This window comes from Ascaphus truei, chromosome 4, assembly GCF_040206685.1.
Source record: "Ascaphus truei isolate aAscTru1 chromosome 4, aAscTru1.hap1, whole genome shotgun sequence".
In the NCBI taxonomy this organism is placed as follows: domain Eukaryota; kingdom Metazoa; phylum Chordata; class Amphibia; order Anura; family Ascaphidae; genus Ascaphus; species Ascaphus truei.
In genome coordinates, this window is record NC_134486.1 from 89,325,978 (window position 1) to 89,342,588 (window position 16,611).

Consider the following 16,611-nt stretch of genomic DNA (forward strand, 5'->3'; position numbering starts at 1 on the left):
GTGTGCGGTGGTTGGTGTGCTGGTTTTCAGGGTTCTCCACCAACATTCAGTAGATAGTGCAAGGCTTTTGAGTAATCCAGGGTATATGGTGATGTTGGGTGTGGGCCAGGAGGGAGGCGTTTGTAGTGGATAGAGAGAATAACATTTTAATGAGGCCACAAGAAAGAGCAAAGTGGAGGTAAAAAGCAGGTTCATTATGCCAGAGGTAGGTAATGCTGCATGGAGCTGTTTTGAGCCAAGTGTGTGTGTGTGCAGACTAAACAGCAGGGATCATAGTGAGATCAGAATAACTCACCGTTTGTTGCCATGTGCAGAAGAGTTTGCAGAAGGATGCAGTCCCCAGTCATCTCTAGTCAAACTATAGTCTAACTATATCGTCTCACTTAAAAGCTCACTTTAAGATGCCTCACTATATCATGCCAATGCAGTCCCTGCTAATGCAGAGTGGGTATTGGTTTTATACAGCTAAAACAGTCACATGATCCTCCCCCCTCTCCAATAAATCAGCTTGTTCATGTTGGTCAATTAGCATCACATAGTTAAGAAGGGGGGAAAAAAGCACCTTTTGATATACAAACACACCAAGAGAGATCAATAGTACAAGCCAGGGTATTTCTTTTAAAACATGACTTGCAGATCAGGGACATACCTGTGAAGAGAATGCAATTAGATCCATGTCATATCAGCTGAGGTTAAAGGTCTTGCATGAGGAAAAGTAAATATATATATATATATATAAAACTATAGTCTAACTATATCTTCTCACTTAAAAGCTCACTTTAAATGCCTCACTATATCATGCCAATGCAGTCCCCAAGTTTCTGAAACTCCCGAAAAGTGGTGAAAAGTGGCTTTGCGCCGCTCACTCAGCGATTTTTTTAAAACAATTTTATGGGGGCTATTCAGTCTTTTTTCAATTGAACACTTATCGCCACTTACGGAATCGAAGTAGGCATTTTGGGCGCTAAGTGCTCGATAAGTGGCTTATGAATGATTAGTGCATAATATACAGTAGGCTGCAGTTTTGTAATAATTTCTGTACTGCGTAGAATACAGTATGTCAATAGCTGGGGAGGACTATAATTACAGTAGAGTAGATTATTGTACTGACTGATTTAACCACACTTATTCCCATGTTCTACAGGAGTATTGTGCTGTAGTTAAAAACAGATAAAATGACAAGTCATCAAGACAGAAATTAGCATACAGAGATGCAAGAAAACTTTTGCCAGATACCTTGAACCAACCATGGTAGCCTAGCTGCCCTTCATCTTCAATAAGAAGACGTACCGGTAACCTAATACAAGTAGAACTAATTAGATGGACATGATTGTACAAATTCAAATGATTATATAAGTGCTGACTGAGTAAACAGCATGAATGACGATGGTTAAATTATACCGTGTATACACTGCTAGAGGACAAAAAAGAAATAATATAGGGCATTATGGCCATATAATGCTGGGTAGCTTGTTCAATGCCCAACTGTTACATTTACTAACAGTAATGCAACCAAACTGTGTCATATGGAAACTCATGAAAATCACTCGTCCGCATAATATGTGCTTGCTCTTGTACTGCTGTTTTGTGTCATACAGACCACCAGATGGTTTAAAACTGTAAAGGACTATGCATCAAACATACAATGATTGAAACTTCAAGTTGTGCAAAACATTTTGATCCAATATAAGTGTCTTCTTATGTCATTAATATTTTTTTTTTCTTTGCTGTGATACACAAAGGACATAGCAAGCATAGAAATACATACATTGCTTTCCTCGTGGTAATAGTGTTAGCATAACTTTAAAAAAAAGTTGTGTAAAATATATACTATAATAGGCATATTTACCATTAAAGTTGTTCATAAGACAATAACACGAAATGGTGCTCAAAATGGCATACAATGGGTTGCTATAACATTAATAAATATCCTAATATCTCTAACACTGATGTACTTAGTTCGAGTATATGCAATAATTAAACAAGTCACAGTGTACCACAATATATTATAGGGTAACAATAAATATGCTATCAAGCAATGAGCAATCTAAGACAGGTAGAAAAGCAATAAAGTAAACACAGCATCTCAAATTCCATTTTTGCCAACTGGTCTCCTTGTCATCATGAGACTGGAGTCTAGTTCCAGTTTTCGAACTTTACATTATCCACAGAGATACAAGAGTATCATTGACCAGAACACAATAACTGAACCAGAGATGACATCCAGCCCGGTTGGTAATAGTACATTTAAGACAAAGGAAAATTGTCTCTTCAGATTTTTAACGGGCAGTTTAGGAAGACACAGAAAAATACAGTATAAAAACATTATTAATTAAATATGAGCTAGAGAATATGATGACCTAAACCAGTGGTGGCCAACTACAGCTGCGGCTGCCTTTATCCTAGTGTGGGCGTAGCGGCGAAACTCTGATAACCGCGGGCAGATGCAGTATTTTTTTTTTTTTACGGAATATGTTCCGGTATTTTAGCGCTCGTAATATTAGCATTTTATTAGTGCTGTCTCCAATACTGCAATACCGTCTAAAAACCCAGGGGGGCATTCGCGAGCTGTTGTCTTCAAAGTCTAATACTTTAGCAGTTCAACCTACAGTACGTCAGTACACAGACTGCGTGTTCGCGCGCAGTAATTGTAAATTTGCATAGTTATACATGCATGTGCAGTGCTGTATGTCTCATTTGAACATTGTTGAAACGCATAGGCGTATACTGTAACAGTATCACATTTCGGCATATACAGCGCTCTCCCCTCGCTCGCCCCCGCACACACACAGGCTAATTTACTGCACTGCAGTATTTCAACTTCTTATCTTATCTACAGTACAGTACACCTCTCCCATACCATTCCTTTGAATGTGTGTCTTTCTGGTTTAAATCACATTCCTGCTTGCTAGCTGATGATTACTGCGCTTGCGTCTATAACTTCACCGCTGCTTGCTTGCGAAGTTCAAGAGTGAGTGACCAAAAAAAATTATGTATTTTTTTCTCGTCATTTTTTATTTTTATTTTCTCCACAAGCCTGCCTAAACCATCTTGATATTACGATATGCAATCTGTGCTGTAGCTTTTGACTGCGACACTGTGCGTTTGACTGCACATGGTTGATTTGTGTACTTTTTATGTATTTGGGGGTGTGGGGATCAAAATATTATGATGAATTGTCTGTTGAAAATATGTAATGTCTCTGAACTACAGTACAGCTAATCCTTCATGCAGCTGTAGCCTGTACCCCCCTCCCCAACACACACACACAAGGCTCGCTCAAGGATTTGAACCTCTTATTGACACCTCTCCAGTACCATTCTGTTTCTAAAGCTTGTCATTGTGCTTTTAATCGTCCCTAGCCGAGCATCACCTCTCTGCGCCTGTGTGTAATCCTCTTTGGGATGGGAGCTACATAGCTGATGATTACTGCGCATGCATCTATAACTTCACCACTGCTTGCTTGCGAAGTTCAAGTGAGTGACCAAAAAAAAAATATATATTTTTTTTTTCTCGTCATTTTTTATTTTTATTTTCTCCACAAGCCTGCCTAAACCATCTTGATATTACGATATTCAATCTGTATTGTAGCTTTTGACTGCGACATTGTGCGTTTGACTGCACATGGTTGTTTTGTGTGCTTTTTATTTATTTGGGGGTGTGGGGATCAAATTATTATGATGGCCTGTCTGTTGAAAATATGTCATGTCTTTGAACTACAGTACAGCTAATCCTTCATGCAGCTGTTGCCTGTATCCCCCTCCCCCATGGACACACACAAGGCTTGCTCAAGGATTTGAACCTCTTATCGACACCTCTCCAGAACCATTCCGTTTCTAAAGCTTGTCATTGTGCTTTTAATCGTCCCTAGCTGAGCATCATCTCTCTGCGCCTGCATGTAATCCTCAAAACCATTCATTAATTTTCCTATTGTTGGCTTTGAGTTACCTCTCTGTAATCCTTTTAGGGAAGGGAGCTAGCTGATGATTACTGTGCATGACTCACCCATCCACCCCCCCCAACCATTTGAGGCTTTGTTTACGGTAATCCCTTCTCGATTTTGATATGTAAATCTGATTTGCACAGCACTGTGAAATTGAGAGTTAAAAAAAACATAATCTGATTCATGTTTTTGATGCAGTAAATTACCACTTTTTGTCATTCTTTCTTTTTCTTTAGTGAAGGGGGTGTGGGGGGGGGGTGTAAATGATTATGATTATCATGAATGTAAAGAAATATTAATTTTATTTTATCAGGAACAAAAATACAAATATACAAATAATCATGAATAATACAAAATGCAAACTTTATTCAGTTCTTCTGTCAGTTGAAAATTGAGGGCCGGTGGATAATCATGAATAATGCACATTGATAAAAATAGTAATTAATAATATATAATAATATATATAATAATATACATTTTTCCGTCTTTATCTTCTTCCTCATTCTGTGTACAGTAGTTCATTGAGAGAGGGGAGGTTTTGTGTAAATCATGACTGCAGTTTAGATACACACAGTTAACAAACTTTACACATGATACCCTCCCCCCCCCTCCCCCAGTCCATCCTTTTTTTCTGAAAAGACAAGAAAAGAAAAAATTAGTGCAGTTATGTGCATACTGTATTATGGCATTTTGTACTGTATAGCTACTCCATATTAGACTACAGTATGCAGTTAGTACTGTCACACTAGTCTATACTGGAACTACTGTATACTGTAACTACTGTTAAATACTTTGTAACCAGATGGCTAGTGCTGCTCTTTCAGGAAAGAAAAAATCTGTGCAATACTTACCTGTATCATACAGTACTGTACTTAGTGTGCCTGTAATTACCATACTATAGTACAGTACTATACCATACTACCTTCCTGATGCTTGCCCATTACGCGTGATCACAATGGGCAACACAGTCGCAATATGGTCAATATATTTATTGCATCGTTCCACGGTGAGCACATCGTTCCAAAAACTCATTATGCCTTGCGCCAACTCATCCTTTTTGGAGGGTTTCACAACTTTTCGGATATGGCCCTTCAGCTGATGCCAGACCATTTCGATAGGATTGAAGTCTGGCGATCTGTCATTGGAGGGAGGGGACTATGAACCGAAACAAGGGGAAATAGGGTGCTCAACCCCAGTGCAACTTCATCCAGATGAAGACTGTTAATACAGTATATAACAATTCAATGAAGAAACCAGTGGAAGTTGGTGTAATACATAGACCTGTGAGTCACTTGAATAAACACATGAAAGTACTCAACTATTGCAGTCTTGAAGTCTCTTACCCACTCATATCATCTTCAGGAATAATCATTGGCATGCCAGCCATAGCATGGAGTCTCCTTGATAAACGACCTACCGGTCCGAAACGCGTAGGAGGTGTGTTTTTTTGTCCCCAACTGGGTGATGATGTCATCAGCTATGCACTGAAATAATTGGAACTTTATTTTTATCTCCACCTGGCTCCCTTGCTGTGCGCTATTTGTTCTTTTCTTGCTGCTATTGGAGGGAGGGGAAAAAAAGGACAATTAGTTAAAGAGATACAGTACACAGTAAAAACAGTGGGAAAAAATGAGACACGGTTATCGCACTTACTCCGCTGGCATCTTCACCCAGTTGATACCGCGCTCCAGAATATGCGCTGTTGACGTGGTGTGCTTCGGATCGTTGTCCTGGTAGAGATGGTGACCATCTGGGAACTCACGTGTGATGTATTCCACAATCTCAGGCACAATTTACTCTTGGAAAAAAGCTTTATTCATGATTCCTATAACAAGAAAAGAAAAGTGCTCAAAAAATTGCACACTAGTACAGTACAGTGCATAAGGCAAAAGTGTGTGACATATATTTTACTATACCTTCAAAGATGATGATGCATCCTGGTCCACGCCTAGAGATGGCACCCCACACATGCATCTTCACTGGGTGTTTTGGACGCGGCTTCATAGATATTCGACCTTTTTTGTGGAATGTAAAGGTGGCAAATCTCTCCAGCGATACAGTAGACTCGTCAGTGAAGATGCAATCCTGGAAAGTTTCTCCACTGTCGATCCATGCCTGGGCCTGGACCACTCTCTTGATCTTGTTAACGTCCCTTATCATAGGGTACGCTCTGTAATGACAAGGAATAATTTTATAGGTACAGTACAGTTTCTAAAACAACACTTTAACCTCCTGTACTGTCCAGTACCAACCTCACACATCCATATTTCCATCCAATTCTGCGTCTCATCTTCTTTATGCTAGTCTCGGATACAGTGAGATTGTGATTTTGCTGCAGAGTGTATTTGACCCTTAATGCACTCTTCTCATCATTCTCTTCACTTATTTTGTTGACCAGAAGAGTTGTCTCACTACAGTGTACAGAAAAACAACAATCCGGTAAGTTACAGTGCAGTAGGCCACAAGTACAGCACATCATTTACAGTAAAAATAGTGTAAAATTAGATAGATCTATACTATATAGTTATATTAATATGCAGCAATATAAACAATAATAGATATACTGTATTATATACTGTAGTTAACTAAATATACCGAAATAACTATAAAATTAGATAGATCTACACAATATATAGTTCTATTAATATTCAGCAATATAAACAATAATAGATATACTGCATTATATAATATATATAAATATACTTACGCGCTAGTTACCGTTGGTGTCCTCGTGCGTTGTTTAGATTTTCCGTGTGTATGATAGCACACAGTGGTTGATGGCACAACGAGGCCAGAAGCAGCTAACCAGCGTTGGATATCTGCAATTCGTTGTCCGCTCATGTACATCTCCTTAATTCTCATGCTGAGATCCTTTGAAATCTTTTTAACAGGCATTGCTGCGAGTAGAAAGAAATACAAAAACAAGAATGTATATTCGATGTTTAGTCGATGTGTATTCAATGTGCAGTGAATCCACAAAATGGATGGAGTATTTATACGTTAATGACTCACATTAGAGTAAATCCACTTTTAACACCTGTACCTTGTCGCCATGCATAAAAGGTTACATACTTTGCATAGCCCACCACTCAATGATCTTTATCTGAACTTGCCCTTGTCCAGATAATGCATTGTGCCATCTGCTTCCATGGATCAACCCCGATTCTACGGACGCAGGAAGCCACTCGCCTCTGCCGTGCCTATCACACAGAAAAAGTGAAAGGCGGCAGCCGTTTCCAAGCCAAGGCCAAAACGACAGGCTAAGGCTATTAAAGAAAACCTTCTGCTGACCCCAAAGGCTAAGGGTTTTAATACACGTACTGTAAGCCTTATTATGTCAAGAAGAAATTCGGTGATGTACACTCAAGGCAAAACAAATGGCAGCCAACCCATCGAACCCGCAGGCCACTTCCTCAATTACGCTTCGACGTCTCTGCCGCTGCTCTCCCGGAAATCTACAGCCCATCTTCTCCACTACTCGTCTACGACGCTGCTGCCACTCTCCCGGAAACCCACAGCCCATATTCTCCACTGCTCTTCGACGCCGCTGCCGCTGGTGTAACTGAAATCCACGGGTCACTTTCTCCATTACGCTTAGAGGACTCTGCCGCGTCTCGCACGGAAATCCACAGGTCACTTTCTTCATCCCTCTTCGATGACGCTGCCGCTTCTCTCCCGGAAATCTACAGGTCACCACCTCCATCCTTCTTCGACGAAGCTGCCGCTTCTCTCCAGGGAGCCCCCATCTCATCCTCCGTAGCACCCATCCACCCAGATGTCCACAGCACGCCATGCACAAGAAGCAGCTCGTTAGACTGCATGCTAAATGGGTTAATTGTGGATATCCCTGGGAACTCTACTATGCTGATAAAGATAGATCTTCTTTTAGAGACCATGCTAAATATGGATCAATGGATGGAGAAGATGGATCGACGAATGGAGAAGATAGAGACTGACATAGCGGGGATACATAATTTCCTCGGTGTTCATGCCCCTGTATCCCCGACGCCGGAGCAGGAGGGTGGCATGGATGTGATGAATGGGACCTTCGACCACCTTACAACACCAAGCGCACCCCCTCCACTGGAAGAATTTGTGTACATGTATGCCGTTGAGGAGGAGGATAACATGACAACCCCGTCAAGACCATACCAGGAGACAACACGGCGACCATGACAGGAGAAAGGCTTCCTCCCAGACAACCTACCCTCGCCCGCCGCCACAAGCACACTCGCTCCCAGAAGCTTACCTGCTCACAGAAGCCAACCTACATACGCTTGCATCGATACGGTGCCACGACATCATCCTGCGCGAGCTGCCACTGGCACTCAGGGAGAAGTATAGGGTGATGAGTGCTGGTTCACCCCAGAAGTATGGCATGTTAATTTTTAAGCACCACGTGTCCTACTTGGTGTACTGCGGGTGGGCCAAAAATATAAACTATGAAGGAAATCGCGAAAAAAGGGCGCTTCCTGAAAATTTAAGAAGGACTATTGTGGAGGAATTGTGGCGCTATTTTTCAATTTCAGATCCTTTAATGAAAATCGTTCGAGACTCCATTAATGGCATTTTGCGCCATACAAGGCATCGGCCCTGGAAGGACAATCTGGTGGGAATCGAATTAGCGTGACTGTACAACTGTTGTTTATTTTTTGACTTGTTGCGTGTTTTTACTTGTATTAATAAAGAAATGTTTTTACTTACACAAGACCTGCACAAACCCAGTCCTCGAGGGCCGCAAACAGGCCCAGTTTTCAGAATAAAAATGGGCCTGTTTGCGGCCCTCGAGGCCTGGGATTGTGCAGGCCTGACTGACTGTACTGTACACCATCCTACTGTACTGTAAATATTTTGACTTTCTGAACTTTAATAAAGGAGATGTTTCGTGTTTAATTTTTATTAATAAAGAAATTTTTTTTACGAACACCATACTGTTGTGCTGTACATGTTTTGACTTTCTGTACTTTAATAAAGGAGATGTTGCGTGTTTTAAATTTTATTAATAAAGAAATATTTTTACTTACTCAAGACTTGCACAATTCCAGTTCCCGAGGGCCACAAACAGGCCCGGTTTTCAGGATAAAAACGGGCCTGTTTGCGGCCCTCGAGGACAGGAGTTGTGCAGGCCTGACTGACTGTTCTGTACACCATCCTACTGTACAGTAAATGTTTTGACTTTCTGTACATAAATGTTTTCACTAGCAGTAAACCATACACCTGTTAATGTTTTGAATTGCTGTACACTTTAAATGTTTTTAAATTGTATTTGTAAATAAATGTTTTTGTACTTACTCCACCAATAAAAGAAAATGTTGATTTGTTTTAAATTGTTCCATTGTCTCCTTTTATACTGAAACAAAATACAGTGTTTCTAGAACATACAGTACTGTCCAGGCATACTGTACAGTAATGTACTGTATACTGTAGGCATGCTCAGTACTGTACATCACAAGAGTATTAAAATAATACTGTACATGCTTTACGGGTATAGAATACACATATGTACTGGAATACATGTAAAATAAATGCATACTTTTTATTTTTCGGGTTTATTATACAATATACTGCACCGACACACTTTATTCGAGCAAATACCCGGTATGTACCTGGCAGATACCTGGAATGCGCCACTCCTAACCTCTGACAAGCCCCGTTGCATTTGCCTTCCCAGCCTGGGTTCATGCCTGGCTGATGGGCGGCTGATCTGTTAAATGATAATGATTAGGATTTAATAGGCTGCAATGCTTCGCGTGTCTACCAGATGGCATAAATTCATGAATTGTAATGCAGTTTATATATATATACTGTGCAGTATTGCAGCCAGCGGGAATAAAATGCTTCAATCCCTGCTTGGAAAATAACTCAATGCACTCGGGCAGAAAACAGTCACAAACCTCAATACACCCGGGTATACCTGAATTCGTGGGACTAGCCAAGCTCGAATAAAGTGTGTCGCCAGTGTATATATAAAAAAGTATTATATACTGTTTCAGGTTTTCTATGAAGCTCTCAGTTACAGTATTCTATCCTAATCAATAACAACGGCCACTAAACTGTAGACTCCGGTACGTGTTTTTTTAAATCCGATTCAGCAATGTGCAGGCATTGTTACACAAAGCGATATTATCCATCGTAATCCCTCCCTTTGCCGTTTTCCGCATGAGATGACAAAGTTTTATTTTCTGAGGAAAAACAAAAGTACAAGTTTTACTGTAATGGTTTGTCAGTCCTAAAGAAGTTCCCACAGTCAGTCCCACCAATAATTTTCTCGGGGGGCATCTCCTGTTAACATGCGCATGCGCCTACTGTCGATGTGATGACACGCATATGCGTTTCAAGAAGGTTCCAATGCACATGCGCCTAGCTTTCCACCAATTGTTCAGTATCTACTGTAGAAGCATCTCAGCCAATGATATTGCTTACAGGAGATATTGCTTACAGGAGAATCGCTTGACTGTGCATTGAATTGATATTTCAAAAACAGAATAAAATATGGCAACATTACTCACCATAGACTTTGCCAATCAGCTGGCGCTGAGCCACTGCCAGTCCCGTATTCTTGAGTATACACGTAGTTGACAGATGACATCGGGACTACTACACCTGTAGACAGCTGATGAGGCTGGAAATCGCTTAGGTACATGCAAGCTTGCTGGAATCTGTACGCGAAATCCGTCTCAGGCTGCAGGTATCCGGGCGGGGACAGACAGCAAGGGTTGCCGATCACCAGGTTTTCACTGATGGTCGGACCGTTATTGGAAGCCGGTGCTGGTGCTAGTGCTGGCGCATTGCTTGCCTGCGACTGACGTTTCTTAGTTGGTTTTAACATGACCTTTCGCCTTTTGAAGTCTCCATGATCATAGATACGGGAAAAATCCGGTGATACACACCAATACCCTCCAATAACACCGGAATCAATATGAAATAAACATGGATCGATACATAACTTTTTCCTTATTGCACGCTTCCACACATGAGCATCTGGTGAAAATTTGTAAAAGTCATAGTTTTAGATAAAATACTGATCAATTTGACCAACTGTTGCCATCTTATTATCTGTTGCATTAATCGCGGCCCATATTAAATAAGCATTCGTTCTGTCGGGTTTCTGGAACACGGACTGCGGTGGTGCACTCATGTCGGGACTCTCAGGACAATAAAACACCAGACACTGTGCCTGTATTTTTTTAATATGAAAAGCCTAAATTGATACATTATTGTAACTTCTTCAGTACCAAAGCCAATTTACAATGGACCACTGTGGTATTCTTTAAAACACCTTCAAGTCGACACATTAAGGAAGCGCATGTGCATTACAATTCATGAATATCTGCCACCTGGCGGATACGCGAAGAATTGCAACCAATTAAATCCGAACCATTATAATAAACACATCAACTGCGGGTGTGAATGCAACATGAATGCGGTATGAATGCGGCATGAACGTGGTGAAGTGCGGTGAAGTGCGTGGCATTCGGAAAAAATCCCCGAAAAAATTCGGAGGTGTTGGAGAAGAAACGGGGCCGTGGCTGTAGTCTTCAAGGGCCACCAACAGGCCAGGTTATTAGTATTCCCAGGTGGATCAATCAGTGACATAGGGCTCAATGCAGTAAGCGCAGAAAAAGCACTCTAGGCAGGGGTTTGAACTCGGCATGTTTTTGGCGTGTTGCCCTCGCAGTATTTAGGAATGGCCGAATCCCTGGCGAATCCCTGCGAGAGCAACATTTCAAAACCTGCTGAGAAGCCGGTGGCGAAACAGTCCGCCTGCCGATAACATGCCGATAAGCCCTCCCTTGCCGAGATCAGCCTGCAGCAGAGAGAGATTAGCCACTCTCTCTGCGCAAATATCGGCAAAATAAAAAATCTTTTCAATAAAATTTTACTCATAGTGTAGATGTGCAGGGGGTCTCTGAAGCTGAACCGCATTGGTTTTAGGTCTGGGGACCCCCTGCTTCCCGAGATACAGGCCCCGTTATGGGGTGCCGGTAGCCCTCTGCATTTAAATGTCCCGATCACGTGACCGCGGGATGTAAACAAAGCAGAGGGATACCGGCACCCCATAAAGGGGCCTGTATCTCTGGAAGCAAGGGGTCCCCAGACCTAAAACCAAAGCGGTTCAGCTCCGGAGACCCCTGCACATCTACACTATGAGTAAAACACACATATCAATAAAGAATAATTCATTAACATAGCGGCTATCCGCTATGGTAACGAAGCAGCATTAATGTATTTTTAATAATAGTGTACGAGAGCAGGGGTTCTCCCGCGCTGAACCGTATTGATTTCTGGCTCAGGGACCCCCTGCTTCCCGAGTTACAGGCCCCGGAATGTAGACGCGACGTGGCCGCTATAAATATGGCGGCGACACTGGCACCCGATGCCCCAAACCGGGGCCTGTACTCAGGAAGAAGAGGGTCCCTGAGCCAGAAATCAATGCGGTTCAGCTCAGGAGACCCCTGCTCCCTCACAATATTATTAAAAATACATTAATGCTGCTTCATAACCTTACCGGCTATCCGCTAAGGCAATGAAGGGGTTAAGGCATAATAGCATGTTTATTGGGCACAATTGCCCCCAATAAACATTGCAATATGCAACACACACACCATGTGCCACCAACAACCCCTATACCCCCTAACATACAGTACATATATGTAATATTGGGGATGCACAGCAATGATTCTAGAGGCCGGCGGTGGCCCGCAGGTGTTCCCCGCAGGTGCCCGGGGGTCCCCGCTTGCCTACAGTACCAATTCGGTGCCCCAAAAAAATAATTTAAAAAAATCATAAATACTTATCAATAAATACCCCCCCCCCGCCCCCTAACACATACAGTATAGTAATGGATAAAATGGCTATTATCCACAAATGGATAATAGTGCATTTGCCCATGTAAAATACATATAGCAGAATAAATACAATAAATACATATTGCACTCACCCTTGCCCGGCTGCCACGATGAAGGCCATCATCATCTTCAGCACCGCCCATGCCCAAGGGTGCTGCAAAACATACACAAGAATAAAAAGAGACAATGTAATGTCCACTAACCTCTTAATCACCGTAGCGGTTATTAAACGCTACAGTAATTAAGGGGTTAACCCACCCTCACCCATCACTCACCGGGAGGCCTAAACACCCTCCCCCACTACCCACCCATGAGGCCTAACCACCCTTGCTTGGGGACAATACACTCTTCCCCCACCCCCCTAGCCACAATAAACATCACTATATTTAATAAACAATATATAACCCACACCCTGTGCCCCCCCATAAATACACAATTTATTCTTTTACATAAAGGGTTAATACCCCAGGCCAATGGGAGTCCCCGGTGGTCCTGGCGGGTGTCCGCAGGCCCCACAGTGTACCAGTATTCCAGGGTCTGGAGGCCTACGGGTGGTCCCGCTAGGCTCCGTAGTCCTCCAGGTGGTTCCTGTGGGTCACCCCAAAGCTGTGGGGTCCACGGTTCTTCCCCGCAGGTGTCCCCCGTGGGTCTGCAGCCTAGTACCCGTGGGCATCCGGGGAAGTCCTCAGGTTGTCTCCAGAGGTCCCCGCAGACCTAAGGAACCAACCATGTGTGTAAAAAAAATAAACCTGTCATATACATTTAAATAAATAAATACCCCCCCAAACACATACAGTACAGTAATGTGCAAAATAACTTTTATCCAGATATGGATAATAGATTATTTGCCCATTATTAAACACATAAAAAAGCATCAATAAAGTAAATAGATAGAGTTCTACTTACCCCCTGGCAATGTGATGGGCGTCTGGTCATCAATCGGCCTCCGTTGGCAAAAAAATACATAGCAAATACTTTCAAATGCCAGTTAACCCCTTAATCACCTTAGCAGTTAATAACCGTGAAAGTAATTAAGAGGTTAACCCATTCTGCCCGATAGCAACCCTTCACCCATTAATTTATACAGTGGGTATACTGTAATTGCATTTTTGTGTGTACATGATGCAATTAATCTGTGCATTCTGTAACACTATGCCAAATCAATGTTCCAAATAAAATAAACAATTACCAACAAGATACAATGCATCCAAACAATCAAATTTAAACTTAGTAAGTAAACATACATGTTTTAACCATCAATCAATTAATCAAATCAACAATTAATTACAATCAAATACAAATCAATTACACAATTCACTATTGAACTCCTAGAACCAAACCATTGTGAAAAAATTCAACTTCAAAGTAACCACCATCATACAAAAACTAACAACCAAAAATTAGGCAATATTAAAAAGCAAGCACCTGAAATAAACTGTTGCAAAGATCATTAAAAATTACATGTAACTAAATAAAAATTACATTTCACACACCAATTTCTAAAGAAAGCTGCAAAATACATTGTAATAACTCAAAAGAACCTAAAGAAACATTTGCAAAACAATCATTTATTATTCCTGTATGTCTAGCCATATAGATATACATACACATACAGGGACAATAAATGAGCATAAAAAACAATTATATTACAGTACATCAAAAATTACAATACAATACAACCATTCAGTGTCCCTGTATGTATGTATGTATGTATGTATGTATGTATGTATGTATGTATGTATGTATTTTTGTATATCCATAGGCACATACATAAATACACGGCCAATAAATGGACATAAAAAAAAAATCACATTTAAAAAAAATTCAAAAACCTGTAAAAGTAAAATAAAATACATTTCTTTGTTTACTTACCATTAGATGGCCCACTCACCGACTCCCAGGGAGCCGCATACTCTCGAACCAATCCAGGCACAGGAACCAGGTAACCATAAAATAAAAAACCATTACAATCCAAGTGTGTGTCTTCCTTCTTCTATTTGTAATCCATACCGTCACGGGGGTCTTCATCTGTGTTCTTCTTTCTTCCGGGGTATTCCTGGGTCTTCATACCTTCTTGCGCCACGCCCTGGTCCTCTTCTTGAGAGGGGAGGTCCTTCCTCCTTGGCGACTGGCTTAAAAATGAGACGACATAGGCTTTTAAAAGCCTATGATGACACATTTTCGTCATATGGTTCCTACGGCCCTTTTTGAGCCGTGAAAACCATGTGATTTTGCCAAAAAAAAAAAAAAATTGGTGACGTCATTGAAAGGAAATGACGCCAGCCAATCAGAATGGCTGTGCTTAATTTGTCTTTAAGATGACGTCAACAAAAGCAACATGGCCGCCCTCATATGGTATGGGAGCCAATCAGAGCATGGGAACTATATCTGGATAATAGTTATTTGGCACATTACTGTACTGTATGTGTTGGGGGGGTGGGTTTTTATTTATTTAAATGTATATGACAGGTTTATTTTTTTTACATACAGGGTTGGTTCCTTAGGTCTGCAGGGACTTCTGGAGACCACCTGAAGACTCCCCCGGACACCCACGGGTACCAGGCTGCAGACTCACAGGGGACACCTACGGGGAAGAACCAGGGGCCCACAGCTGAGGAGGGACCACCCAAGGGCCCCAGACCCCTGTGCGATCCGTTACAACGCGAAGCAAGCGTGGCTCACAATTTTGTACTTTACAATGCATACAATTGTACATAATTTCTAATGCGATCCGCTTATAACGTGATGTGATTCTTTGGACCCCAAGTTTATTGTGGGGCTGTAGTGTGTAGTTATTTTTATTGTGGGTAGCGGGGGGTGAAGGTGGTATTAGCCCCAACAGTGGGTGTTTAGGCCTTGCGGGTGGTAGCGGGATGGGTTAACCCCTTCTAAGGTATCCGCTAAGGTAATTAAGGGGTTAACCCCTTCCGCTACCCACCCGCAAGGCCTAAACACCCACTGTTGGTGCTAATACCCCCTTCACCCACCCTCGCTAGCCACAATAAACTTGGCACAGGTGGTTAACCCCTTCATTGCCTTAGCGGTTAGCCGCTAAAGTAAGGAAGTGGGCTGTAAATGCATTTTCCTTCCTCGGATGCATGCCGGGGGGCTCCGGTGCTGGTATTAATGGGTATCAGCTCCAGAGACCACCGGCATCAATCTGGGGCAGGAAAAATGCCTTATTTTTTCTAAGTGCCACCCTTGCCGATACTTCTCCCATGCAACTTGCCAACTTGAGTTGTCGGGACGGATTGGCGTGAAAATCTCAATTCTTGAATGGCGATCAGCTGCGAAAAGCTGATCGGGGCTACTAGAATTGAGCGGGTTTGAAAAAGTGGTGATGAGTGCCGAAAAGTAGCTTATCGCCACACGGCTGCAGAAAACTTTTAATCGGCAAAAAAAAAAAATGCCGTTTTTTTCTGTTTTCTGTTTCTGTTCTGCTTATTGGCGCTTATTGAATCGCCAAGGCAATTTTGGCGAAAAAATGTCAATAAACGGCTTTTCAGCGCTTATAGTCCTAAAGACACCCTGATCTAAAATATTACAGTGTCAAAACTGCAGATATTTTAATTCTGGACATGAATGTGCACATGAACATACAAATGAGTTTATTTATCAACCTTGAAAGATATGTTTTTATCAGGAACATATTTTTCTTTCAGGATAAAATGTTGGTGCACAGGAATATAGGATGATAAAGCAGGGTTGCTATTGATTTGTGTTTTGATTAAAGATGGGCAAATGTGTCAAAATATGAGAGAACTCTTTTTTTTTTTACTTGAGCCCCACGTTATACAGTATATATCCTCTCAAACCCAC